The sequence below is a fragment of the Amphiura filiformis genome, chromosome 7, assembly GCF_039555335.1.
Source record: "Amphiura filiformis chromosome 7, Afil_fr2py, whole genome shotgun sequence".
In the NCBI taxonomy this organism is placed as follows: domain Eukaryota; kingdom Metazoa; phylum Echinodermata; class Ophiuroidea; order Amphilepidida; family Amphiuridae; genus Amphiura; species Amphiura filiformis.
The window spans coordinates 17599017-17611074 of NC_092634.1; positions in this window are offsets into that span (position 1 = coordinate 17599017).

Sequence of the window (12058 nt, forward strand, 5' to 3'; positions counted from 1 at the left end):
AATACGTGATATCTTGGATTTTTCTACCAGGAGGCTGTTTTTTAACCGAAATTACTTTTTGCAAAGGCGCTTAGATTAACAAAAGGCTACAGCTCGGAGGTTAGTCCATCTCCTTTGTTATACAATGCGGATATTGTATTTTGGGGAGGAATTATGTTCAAACTGACTACCGGTAGAGAAACTCATGATACACGTATAGAGAGTGAGACATTATGATGACATAATCTGTCTGCCCAGGGTTACACATTTGACACATCACAAGAAATGTTTGACACATAAACACGTCACAAGAAATGTTCTTCTTAAAGCAGACTAGAGGAGTCTTAAAACCTTTCTAGCACATTTTACATCTGAAGACAGCCTAACTAAGATCAGCGCATTTTGATACCTCATTTGCATCAATATCATAATAACTGTTGCTATGGCGACCATTTGAATCAAAAGAGATGCTAATTTTGAAGTTGCACTGAATAGTATAATGTTGGCCCTATTGGCAAAATGAGGCATAGTTCTAACGTGCAGAACAAATTTGGCCATTTCAACGCTTTATTTTTAGTTCCAAAAATTATTGTAAAAGAGTTCGTCAAAAGATTCACATCTATTTTACACGGTGTGTTTATAGCAATACATTATTCCCCATAGAGAAGTTTAATATGCAACACATTGATTACTGGATCACGCTCTTATTGGGAATTCACAACCAGATCAAAGATTTTGAGTTGTTATTTTAATCAGAGATCTGTTTTAATCAAGCTAAGACAAAGTACAATTTTTTTCTCAAATTCAATGATCTCAAACAAGATAATTAGAGAAGAGAAGGCAAAGGGGAACGATTGATGACCTTACGACAATATTTCACAAGGAAACTAGGGCGAGTATAAACCTACGCATTTATATGTTACACTATTGATAATCATTATTTAGCTATATACCCAACACAACACTACAAGGCATGCAGTACTATGTATACAACCAGGGATATCCCTGATACAAAAATACTCCTTTGAATTGTTTTAGCCAAACGTAATCAGGCCAACTCCCACACCTTATTGTAAAACATAACCCGAAACACGCTTCCAATACAACACAATTCAAACCCCAGATACTTAGTATGGGGATTGATAAACGGCGAGTTATGAGGCGGGAAGTTATATTATGTGGGAGTTAAAGTACCGTTAGAGTAAAGCTGAGCGGCAATATATGATATGGGACAGTTACAGTGAGCAACAACTGGCGAGTAATGGTAGCGTTACAGTAAGGTCAAGTGGCGAGTTACAGTAAGAGCAGGTGGCGAGTTCAGTAACACCAAGACAAGTGGTGAGTTACAGTAAGGCTTATTGACGAGTTACAGGACAAACATTATGATTTTGATCTTGCTAAAGCCTGGATGTTGGTGATAGTCGGGTCCGTAAATCAAAAACGGAGCCTCCAGCGGGGCTATTTGCATGAGGGGTTTGAAAGGTATGGCAAGGACGGAACGGTAGTGCTTGGGGGAGGGAGTAACTCAAAAACAGAGCCTTCGGCAGCATGTTCACATGTATATGATTTCAGCAGACCTGGTGATGGGTGAATCGAGAGGGTTTGGAACTAAAAATGGAGCTTACGGCGAGAGGTGATTTTGATAGGTCTGGGTAAAGCGGTGTGATAGTGATAGAGTAAGTTGAGTAGATAACAATAGTTGCGGGGTAACTTCACTAGTTAAGCTCGCAAAATCGGGAGATCCTAAACTAAACTAAACTACATTATAGTAGCTTACGCGCGGCAGCTATCTATTTTGCCGAAAGAAAAAAGAATGGGCTGATAAAATTAATGTCGACCAGTTGATTTTGATAGTGTCTTCATGGAACGTAATAACACTATTACTTACTTTACTTATACAGAGGTATGGAAAGTATCGGAACATTAAAAACAATACAATCATGGTAAACATATCCTTGTACATTTAGAATAAAGGCATCCAGGTTGGATTGGTTTGGTGAATGGGGGAGGCTAAACTAAATTTTTACACTTCAAGTAGCCATATAAAGGATCACTCCAAAAAATAATCGTTCCTCATTTGACTCTTAAAAAGAGAGTAATTGGTAAGAGCGACGATTACTCCAATTAATTGCATTAAATTCTCACTCACAAACAGCAAATTTCATTCCAATAGAGTGATGGTCTCTCCAAACAAACTTGTCCTTCATTTGACTCTTCAAAAGAGTGGAATTGGAGCGAAATTGCATCTTTAGGCATATTTTGGAGAGAAAATGTCTCTCCTTTTGGAGTGAATGAAGCCCCAAATCACAAAATGAGCGCAATAAGGATGGTTATACACTACACTCAGCCACTGGTTAGTTGGCATTTAAGCATTTACCTTCGGTAGACAATGGTTCATCCTTTTGATCCCATTTGTTGTCAATTTTCAATGTTGCAGTGGGCTATTCCAGATGAATTCCCGTGGCCTTACTGTAACTCTTCTCTCCCATAACACGGCAGTCACGCCACCCCATTACTCACCTACTTATCGGACCCCTTAGCTGTGAGAACATTTAATCATAAAACGCAAAGAAACTGTCTTCGATCACACCTGAGAAATGGCGAAAACACGTCCATCCACGTATTTTGTAGGAAACTAGGCCGCGTAGCAAGTCCCTATGACTTCATTAACAATGATAAGGATCATTATTGCACCTACCTGCCTACATGTAAGAATGAGATGTCCTCGTTTTTCTAAAACTTCGTTTACAACGATGACCAGCGGGTGGATGTCACGGCATAATTTTATAGATTGCTGTACATTGTTGTCGTAGTCTTGGAGCTAAATCTCATACGGGCCTTAATTAAGGATTGATTTCAACACCCATGTCCCGGGGGGTGGGTACTCAGTACAAATGACCATTCGGGGACGTGCCGCAAACATGGGTAGCATTTTCGGCCTTCTGGTATATCAATGACCCCTTTTTCAAAGCCTATTTTGGTATATGAATGGGTCCTTTTTTCAAAATTTCCTCAATTTTTTCGAAAAACAGCCCAATTTTTCCTTAATCTAGCCAAAATTTTCAAAATTTTCCCAACATTTTGGGAAAATTTGTAAAAACTAAGACAATTTTGGTTAAATTCGGCCGAAAATTTTGACTTTTGGTATATCAATGTGTCCAAATTTCTTTAAAAATTGGTATATTTATGGGTCCACTTCCAAAATCTCAGCGGCACGTCCCTACCAAAACCAAACTTGAGTACCCCCCCCCCCGGACCCATGTCTACCAATAGCTGTTACCATGACGTGTTAGGATAGCCCCTATGGATCACTGCTAGGGGGTAGTGGACTCAAATTGTAGGGCACGTTTTTTACTAGAGGTCACGAAAGGTCACACAATGGTAAAACATTAAAACTTTTTCGATCTTGTTGAGATATATGTCAAATTACCCGTCTGATGACAAGGATTAAGAAAATGTATAGTTTTGGCTACCTACGATCAATTGTTATTGAGGTATCTTACAAAAAATTTTAATTTTTAAATTTTAGGCTAAATGACATGTTTTTGGTTCGAATGCATATGCGTCATAGATGAAATTTAGAAGCGTGCTTAGGTGATTAAGGTTAAAATATAAAATCATTCCACTTCTTAACATACACTTAAACCGAAAACAAGTCATTTCTTCTTAACGAAATCAGGCATGACGCATACATTCGAAACGATACATAGCAACTAAGATCAGCACATTTTGATACCTCATTTGCATCAATATCATAATAACTGTTGCTATGGCGACCATTTAAATCAAAAGAGATGCTAATTTCGAAGTTGCACTGAACACTATAACGTGGGCTCTATTGGCAATATGTACCTATGAGGCATAGTTCTAACGTGCAGAACAAATTTGGCCATTTCAACGCTTTTTATTTTCAGTTCCAAAAACTATTGTAAAAGTTTTGAGTTTGTCAAAAGATTGACATATATTGTTTATAGCAATACATTATTCCCCATAGAGAAGTTTAATATGCAACACATTGATTACTGGATCATGCTTTTATTGGAATTCACAACCAAACCAAAGATTTTGAGTTGCTGTTATTTTAATCAGAGATCTGTTTTAATCAAACTAAAACTCCGTTAACACTCCTGTAGGTATGAAGACCAATTTCGACAAAATATACTCCTTTTTTCTCAAATTCAATAATAGAGAAAAGAAAGAGAAGGGAAACGATTAGTGACCTTACGACAATATTTCACAAGGAAACTAGGGCGAGTATAAATGCATTTATATGTTACACTATTGATTATCATTATTTATCTATATACCCAACACCAAAATACAAGGCAGGACTATACAACCAGGGATATCCCTGATACAAAAATACTCCTTTGAATTGTGTTAGTCAAACGCAATCAGGCTACACCTTATTGTAAAACATAACTCGAAACACGCTTCTAATACAACACAATTCAACACCCCATTAGCCGATTGATAAATGGCGAGTTACGAGGCGGTAAGTTATGGGAGAGTTACAGTAAGGCCAATCGGCAATTTATGGGAGAGTTACAGTAAGCAAGAACTGGCGAGTTAATGGGAGAGTTACAGTATGGTCAAGTGGCGAGTTGCAGTAAGAGCAGTTGGTGAGTTCAGTAAGACCAGGTGGTGAGTTACAGTAATGCTTATTGGCGAGTTACAGGACAAAAATTATGATTTCGATAGGTAAGCATGGATGTTGGTGATAGTAGGGGCCGTAACTCGAAAACGACGCCTCCAGCGGGGCTGTTCGCATGGGGGCTTTGACAGGTATGGCAATGACGGGATGGTAGTGATGGTAGGGGTCTAACTCAAAACCAGCCTCCAGCAGGATTTTTAAATATATATATGATTTCAACAGGCCTGGTCAAGGTGGGTATGGGTGAGTCGAGAGGTTTGTAACTCAAAATGGAGCTTACGGCGAGAAGTGTTCGCATTTACGATATTGATATGTCTGGGTAAATCCGGTGGTGGTGATAGAAAGTATCTGAACATTATAAAACAATACAATCATGACAATAGACATATCCTTGCCCATTTTTACACTTCAAGGAGCCATATAAAGGATCACTCCAAAAAACAATCGTTCCTAATTTGACTCTTAAAAAGAGAGTAGGCCTAATTGGTGTGAAAATCATTCAAAAGGAGGGAAATATGCCTAAAGATGCAATTTCGCTCCAATTCCACTCTATTGAAGAGTGAAATGAAGGACAAGTTTGTTTGGAGAGATCTTCGCTCTATTGGAGTGAAATTTGCTCTTTGTGAGGGAGAACTTAATTCTTTTGGAGTAATTGTCACTCCTTTTTGAGTGAATGAAGCCCCAAATCACAAAATGAGCGCAATAAACATGGTTATAAAACTACACCTAGCCACTGGTTAGTTGGCATTTAAGCATTTACCTTCGGTAGACAAGGGTTCATCCTTTTGATCCCATTTTTTGTCAATTTTCAATGCTCCAATCCAATTGTGATTTTGGCAAAATCCAAGAATGATGTCATCACAATAACATCCAGACCTATGTACAATATAGGAATCATAACTCGCCACCTTGCCTTACTCGCCAGTTGGTGTTATTGTAACTGGCCACTTAGTCTTTGCAAGTCGATGCTTGGCGTTGCTGTAACTCGCCGCCTGGTCTTACTATAACTCACAGCCTGGTCTTACTTTAACTCGCCGCTTGGCTTTAGCCCTTACTGTAACTCTTCCATAAATAACTCGCCGCTTGGCCTTCCTGTAACTCGCCGCTTTGCCTTACTGTAACTTGCCCGTGGCCTTACTGTAACTTTTCTCTCCCATAACACGCCACCCCATTACTCACCGACTTATCGTACCCCTTAGCTGTGAGAACATTTTAATCATAAAACGCAAAGAAACTGTCTTCGATCACATCTGAGAAATGGCGAAAACACGTCCATCTAAGTATTGTGTAGGAAACTAGGCCGCGTAGCAAACCCCGTGTGACTTAACAACTGAACAATGATAAGGATCATTATTGGTCCTAAGAATGAGATGCCCTCGTTTTTCTAAATCTTCGTTTACAACGATGACCAGCGGGTGGATGTCACCACATAACCCCTGTCTCTTTTTAAAGACCAAAACGTAATTCATAGATTGATATGCATTATTGTCATTGTCTACAAGCTAAATCATAAAACGGGCCTTAATCAAGGATTGAGTTCAACACCCATGTCTACCAATAGCTGTTACCATGATGTGTTTTGATAGACCCTATGGATCACTACTATGGGGTAGTGGACTCAAATTGTAGGGTACGTTTTTTTGCTAGAGGTCACGAAAGGTGTCACGCAAGGGTAAAAAATTAAAAATGTTTCGATCTTGTTGAGAAATATATCAAATTACTCGTCTGATGACAAGGATTAGGAAAATGTATAGTTTGTGCTATCTACGATCTATGTTTTTGGTTGTTCGAGGGTCAAAATGCCAAATTACTTTTGGGCAAAAATGGTGTCAAATTGCTTATCTTGATATAAGAATCAAGAAACGGTAGAACTTACCTTCTAAAGTACTTGTTATATGCAATTGAAGACAGAGATCAATAGTAGCTTATGGCAACAAATGGCCTTTGACCTTGTTTGCACTCTATCTCAGTAAGTGAAAACAGTAGATGGGCAAAACTATTATTTTCCTGGTTCTACTCAGCTACACAATTTGCTATCATTTTTGCCCAAATTGGAGTAAGTTGAAATTTTGATCCGTGTACAACCAAAAACGTGTCATTTAGGCTAAAAATTAGGTTTTTGTAGGATAATTCAATAACGATAGGTCGTAGATAGCACAAACCATACATTTTCTTAATCATTGTCATCAGACGAAATTTGATATAGCTCTCAACAAGATCGAAGCGTTTTCAATATTTTATCCTTGTGTGACCTTTCGTGACTTCTTGCAAAAAACGTACCCTACAATTTGAGTACACTACCCCCTAGCAGTGATCCAGAGGGTCTAACACACAAGGTAACAAATATTGGTAGACATGGGTGTTGAACTCGACCATTTTTCAAAACCCTTTGCTCCGAGACTATCGCAGTACAGTCTTTATCTCTTTTCTGCTTCCCTCCTTTTATGAACACCATTAACATCGTTATGGGTTTGACAGAGTACCAAACATCGGTTCATCTCCTTATTCAATGTTTCGCAGCAATAAAGGTTTTAAAAACTATTTGCCTTAAAAGTTTTAAAAAGAATTTTGTCTTAAAAATTTTAAAAACGATACGTTTTAATTTTGACCGAAAATTAATATATTGATGGGTCCACTTCCATACTCAACCAAACCTGTATACCCCCTGGTGCAATACAATGTACTCTTTCTCTAGACTACAATTTTAATTTTAATTTACACAAACTAATGATATTTAAGTAAATTGAAAATTTCTAGAGCAGTCTGCCAAAATTCCTTCAAGCTAGACACCGTAAGAAATAGAAGAACCCTCATTCTGATCCCGGGATTTGCTTGCATCAGCGAGATCATTTTAATGTGCGCTAAATTTAGATTCGCGTGCCTCTTAAATAGTTGAACGAGGCTTAATATCGCGAAAACGCATATCGGGGCTCTTAACTTCCGAACTCCTCTCATGCTGAGGAGATTGAATGTGTTCTGTTATTACATGAAGTGGTTTTGTCTGTTAGGTACATGCGAATGCAAATGCGTCATAGATGAAATTTAGAAGTGTGCTTAGGTGATTAAGGGATGGGGTATGAACGTTTGGACAGTATTTATTGTGGGACATTAGAGCACATCAGACATATCGAATTGCATTCTGAATACGAAGAATGTCCTTCTGATATCAAATAATTTTGATTTTTTAAAATTCGCAATGTAATACACATTTTATGGCAAATCATTAAAAATTGATATTGTTGATATTTAACAGTACTCGAATGATTTATATAAAAGTGTATGTAGGTGGGATGAAAAGCCGACGATCAATTGAAAATTTTGACCTTTCGTATTGAAGATATGGATTTTTTTCCCAAAACACCAAAAAAATTGGTCTTTTGGGAAAAATTCATATCTTCAATATAAAAGGTCAAAATTTTCAATTGATCGTCGGCTTTTCCTCCCAGCTACATACACTTTAAGAATATATCATTAGATTTATAAAATTTATTTCGAGGACTGTTATATATCAAAAATTTGAAAAATATCAAATTTTAATAATTTGTCATAAAATTTATATTATATCGTGAATTTCAAAAAATGAAAATTATTTGATATCAGAAAGACATGCTTCGTATTCAGAATGCAATTCGATACGTCTGAGGTGCTCTCATGTCCCACATTCTAGATCCCTTAAGGTTAAAATATAAAATCTTTCCACTTCTTAAGGGAAGTGTAATGAGCGTGAACCTGGTTTGGATGCAGAGGGAGTGTGCCTGTAACAGACACAGCCACCAGAAAAGGACCAGCTCAGATCGCGCGCCAAATAAGTTTGCAGTCCAGAAATTTCATTTTTTTCTCAGCCTTGCAAAAAATAGGCAGAGGTGGGAATCGAACCCGGGACCTCGGTGTTGTAAAACCTACTGCGTTACCACTGAGCCAACTGACAATCACCTATGAGAAGTTTGATAGTAATCCTTGATATTGCTGAATAGAATAAATGTTATTCAAATTGGCCTATAAACTAGGAATATAATGTGAAATGACTATCAATCGATCAATCAATCAAGTTGTCAAGTTATCAACAATCAATAATAAACCGACGTAGGCCTATCATGGAATATTACTAACTAGGCCTACTAACTAATATACCAAATAAATAAAATAAATAAATAAGTCAGTAAATAAATAAATAGGCATAGGCCTAAATAAATTTAAATAAATAAATACATAATGCAGAATGCAGTTAGTATTTTAGTTGCAAAATTCCAAACATTCTATTCACACATTCTATTATAATTTTCTGCTATACACGCAAAGGACCTGTGCCTTTAATATGTCCGCGCCTAATCAATAATGAGTCTTTCACCATGCTCACACACCATGTTAAACTATTGTATCCCTGCAAGTATTATCTACTGACCAAGTCCTAACACCTCAATGAAATGGATGCTATAACGTACCCAATCAAGCGAACATAACAAGGTCATATCAGGGCGTTATACAAAGAATGGTCAAAGGTCAACGTTTCCAAAGAAGTATAGTAATAGATGTAGACACAAGCTTTCGTGCGGGAAACATAAACACATAGTCGTCAGTCGTGTGGTTTTTATGAGATTTGATACGGCGCTGAAGTCTATTGGCTGTCCCAAAATCAGTACCAGACCCGGTTTCCAGACGGCAATGTGTGTGTTGTTACAAGGAATGCAAACTCATTTTATCAATGAGTGAACCACATAGAGGAATACGACATCTATCGTGAGCCAATCTGCATTCTGTTGCCTGCAAAAGCCGACGATCAGGTAAAAATTCTTAAAGCAGCGTGACTAGATATTTGCGTTAATTTCATGATACGTGTAAAACGCATTGAAAACGCCAAATTGCAGTCATAAAATATATAATATTAGTAAATCACCCAATCGAATGTTAACGTAGGTATGTGGAAAAGAACTGCAATAACAATAACAAACTATGTGCCCAAAGAGTTGTCTTTGGCATGTCGCTTTTTTGAAATATGACCAAAAATATCAAATTTTGGAGAAACGCCCCAAAATTTAAAACAAACACGAACCTTCCAAAATAAATATATATTAGCACTCGGCGGCCCAGTCACTACCTGCCGCTGTGATTTGGGGTAACTCATTGCTTCCCCTCTCCAGATACCGGAACTTCAAGGTCGCTCATACCCCAGCCCTTAACATACACTTAAACCGAAAACAAGTCATTTCTTCTTAACGAAATCAGTATGACGCATACATTCGAAACGATACCTAGCAACCAATAATAATTGATGATACTATAGTCATATTGCTTCTGAGAAGGAGTGTGGCTCTTACGAAAACATCTCTGGTGAATAAGTGCATAAGTTTTATTTTGTATTGTATTATATTGTATCGCATTGCATTGCATTGCATTGCACTGCATTGCATTGCATTGCATTGCATTGCATTGCATTGCATTGTATTACATTGCATTGCATTGCATTGCATTACATTACATTATGTATTGTATTTAGTCTAAAGTTTCAAAGGTAATGGAAATTGAAATATTGTGTGTGTTTGTTGATCAACAGGCTTTTTTATTTTGATCTCAACATGACGAATTATACACGAGAGGAAAGTTAAGATTACTGGGAGTAACATATATTTGGTTGAAATCGGTCAAGAATTGGGTTCAAAAATGGAAAATCATCTATTTTGGCAGTTCTTATATAAGAAATAAAGGGTAATCCTTAAGAAATAAAGGGTAATCCTTTATCTTTTACACGCAAATAATGTGTCCGAGGCAGTAAAAACGTAAATAATGGGTGAGGCGCAGCAAACTGTATAAACAACATTAAAGATAGGACATAGTTTATCGTATAAGTTACTAGTAATGTAATCGATTTCAATACAAACCATGTTGCCTTTCTTTCGTCGGCTCCTCATTCGGTTAATATCTAAAGGTTTACATCCCAACAAATTTTCCGCATCGGCTATAAAGAAATTACACCTATGAATGGATTAAAATAAATTAAGTTTAATTGATAAGGGAAGTATTACTGTACATAAAGCATAATAATTACACTTACGCGTGATTTGCAATTTATTAGTTTTGCGGTAACTATTTGTTTGAATCCATTTAATTGTCATTCTGGTTTTTTCTTTTTCACATTTATACTAGTTTTTTAAGTTCGATCTACGATCATATAATTTATGCAATATTGCTGTCATGTCATTGCAATCAATGCATTTATAAATAGGCTAGGCTCTATTATAAATTGTGAATATTGTCCTATTTATGAACACGGCTCTGTCTTTTTCAACAGCAAAATTGCTGAGAAACATTACAAAAACACACGGCATCTTTGACGTGTAACAACAATAACATTGTAATAGCAAAAGGCTTCTGCGTAAAAATGTGTTTTCTTATAGCAACAAATGTTGTTCAATCTAATATTGATAATTTTATAAAAAATATGCAGCTACAACATATACTAATAAAAGTGCGTAAAATGTTGATTTAAATAACTGAGTTGGTGATGTATGTGGGTGGCACTTTTCTACGTATACTACGTTAACATTACATCGCAGGGTCATCATAATATTACCTTTCCAGGTTGTACATGAAAGCAATAATGTACGACTTCATTAAAGTTTATATTTTGTTATTCTTCACCCAAAATGCTGTAATAACAACAATTATAGTACAAACTGTCAGGCAGGGTTTCTGTCAATTTATATAACTCCGAAATAATGAGGTAAAATGAAAGATACCACTTTGGCCGTGGAGTTCTATTTGGGACTTAATGTCGCAATACGACTTTATATCGAAATTCTTTTGTTGATTTGTTGACCTACAAACACAACGAATTTGGCTTGTCCTACTTGAGGCATTGACATTTACATAAAATTGATTTCATTTAGGTGTGCGTTGGGATAAAGTAAACATTACCCATAATAGCCAAAAAGATCAGGTTTGAAAATATAACCAATTTCATATTATAAGATCCTGCATTATGGCTTTTTAAAGCAAAGGCATTTACATTAAATTGACTTCATTATTTTGTTTTCATTTGGTGGTTCCAGGTTACACTAATAGCAGACACAATATTGTCATTATATTCAATGTGCTGGAAGCCGAATTTATTTCTGCACATTTTGACACCTCATTTGTAGCAATTGACTAAATATTGACGTCACAGCGTACATTTAAATCAATGTAACCCAAGATTTGAAAATTGCAGTAAATTCTATTGATTTGTATTCAGTATAATGGAAGAAATCTGTGTAATGATAACTGAGTGTTTTTGTGTTGTTGTAAGTGCAACTTTAAAAAATCTGGACCTCACTACATTAAATTGACCGGTGTTTTATTGTTTTCTAGGCTATCGTATCAAATGAGGTGTCAAAATGCGCAGAAATAAATTCTGCTTTCAACGCATTTTACAGATTGGCAATACAATAG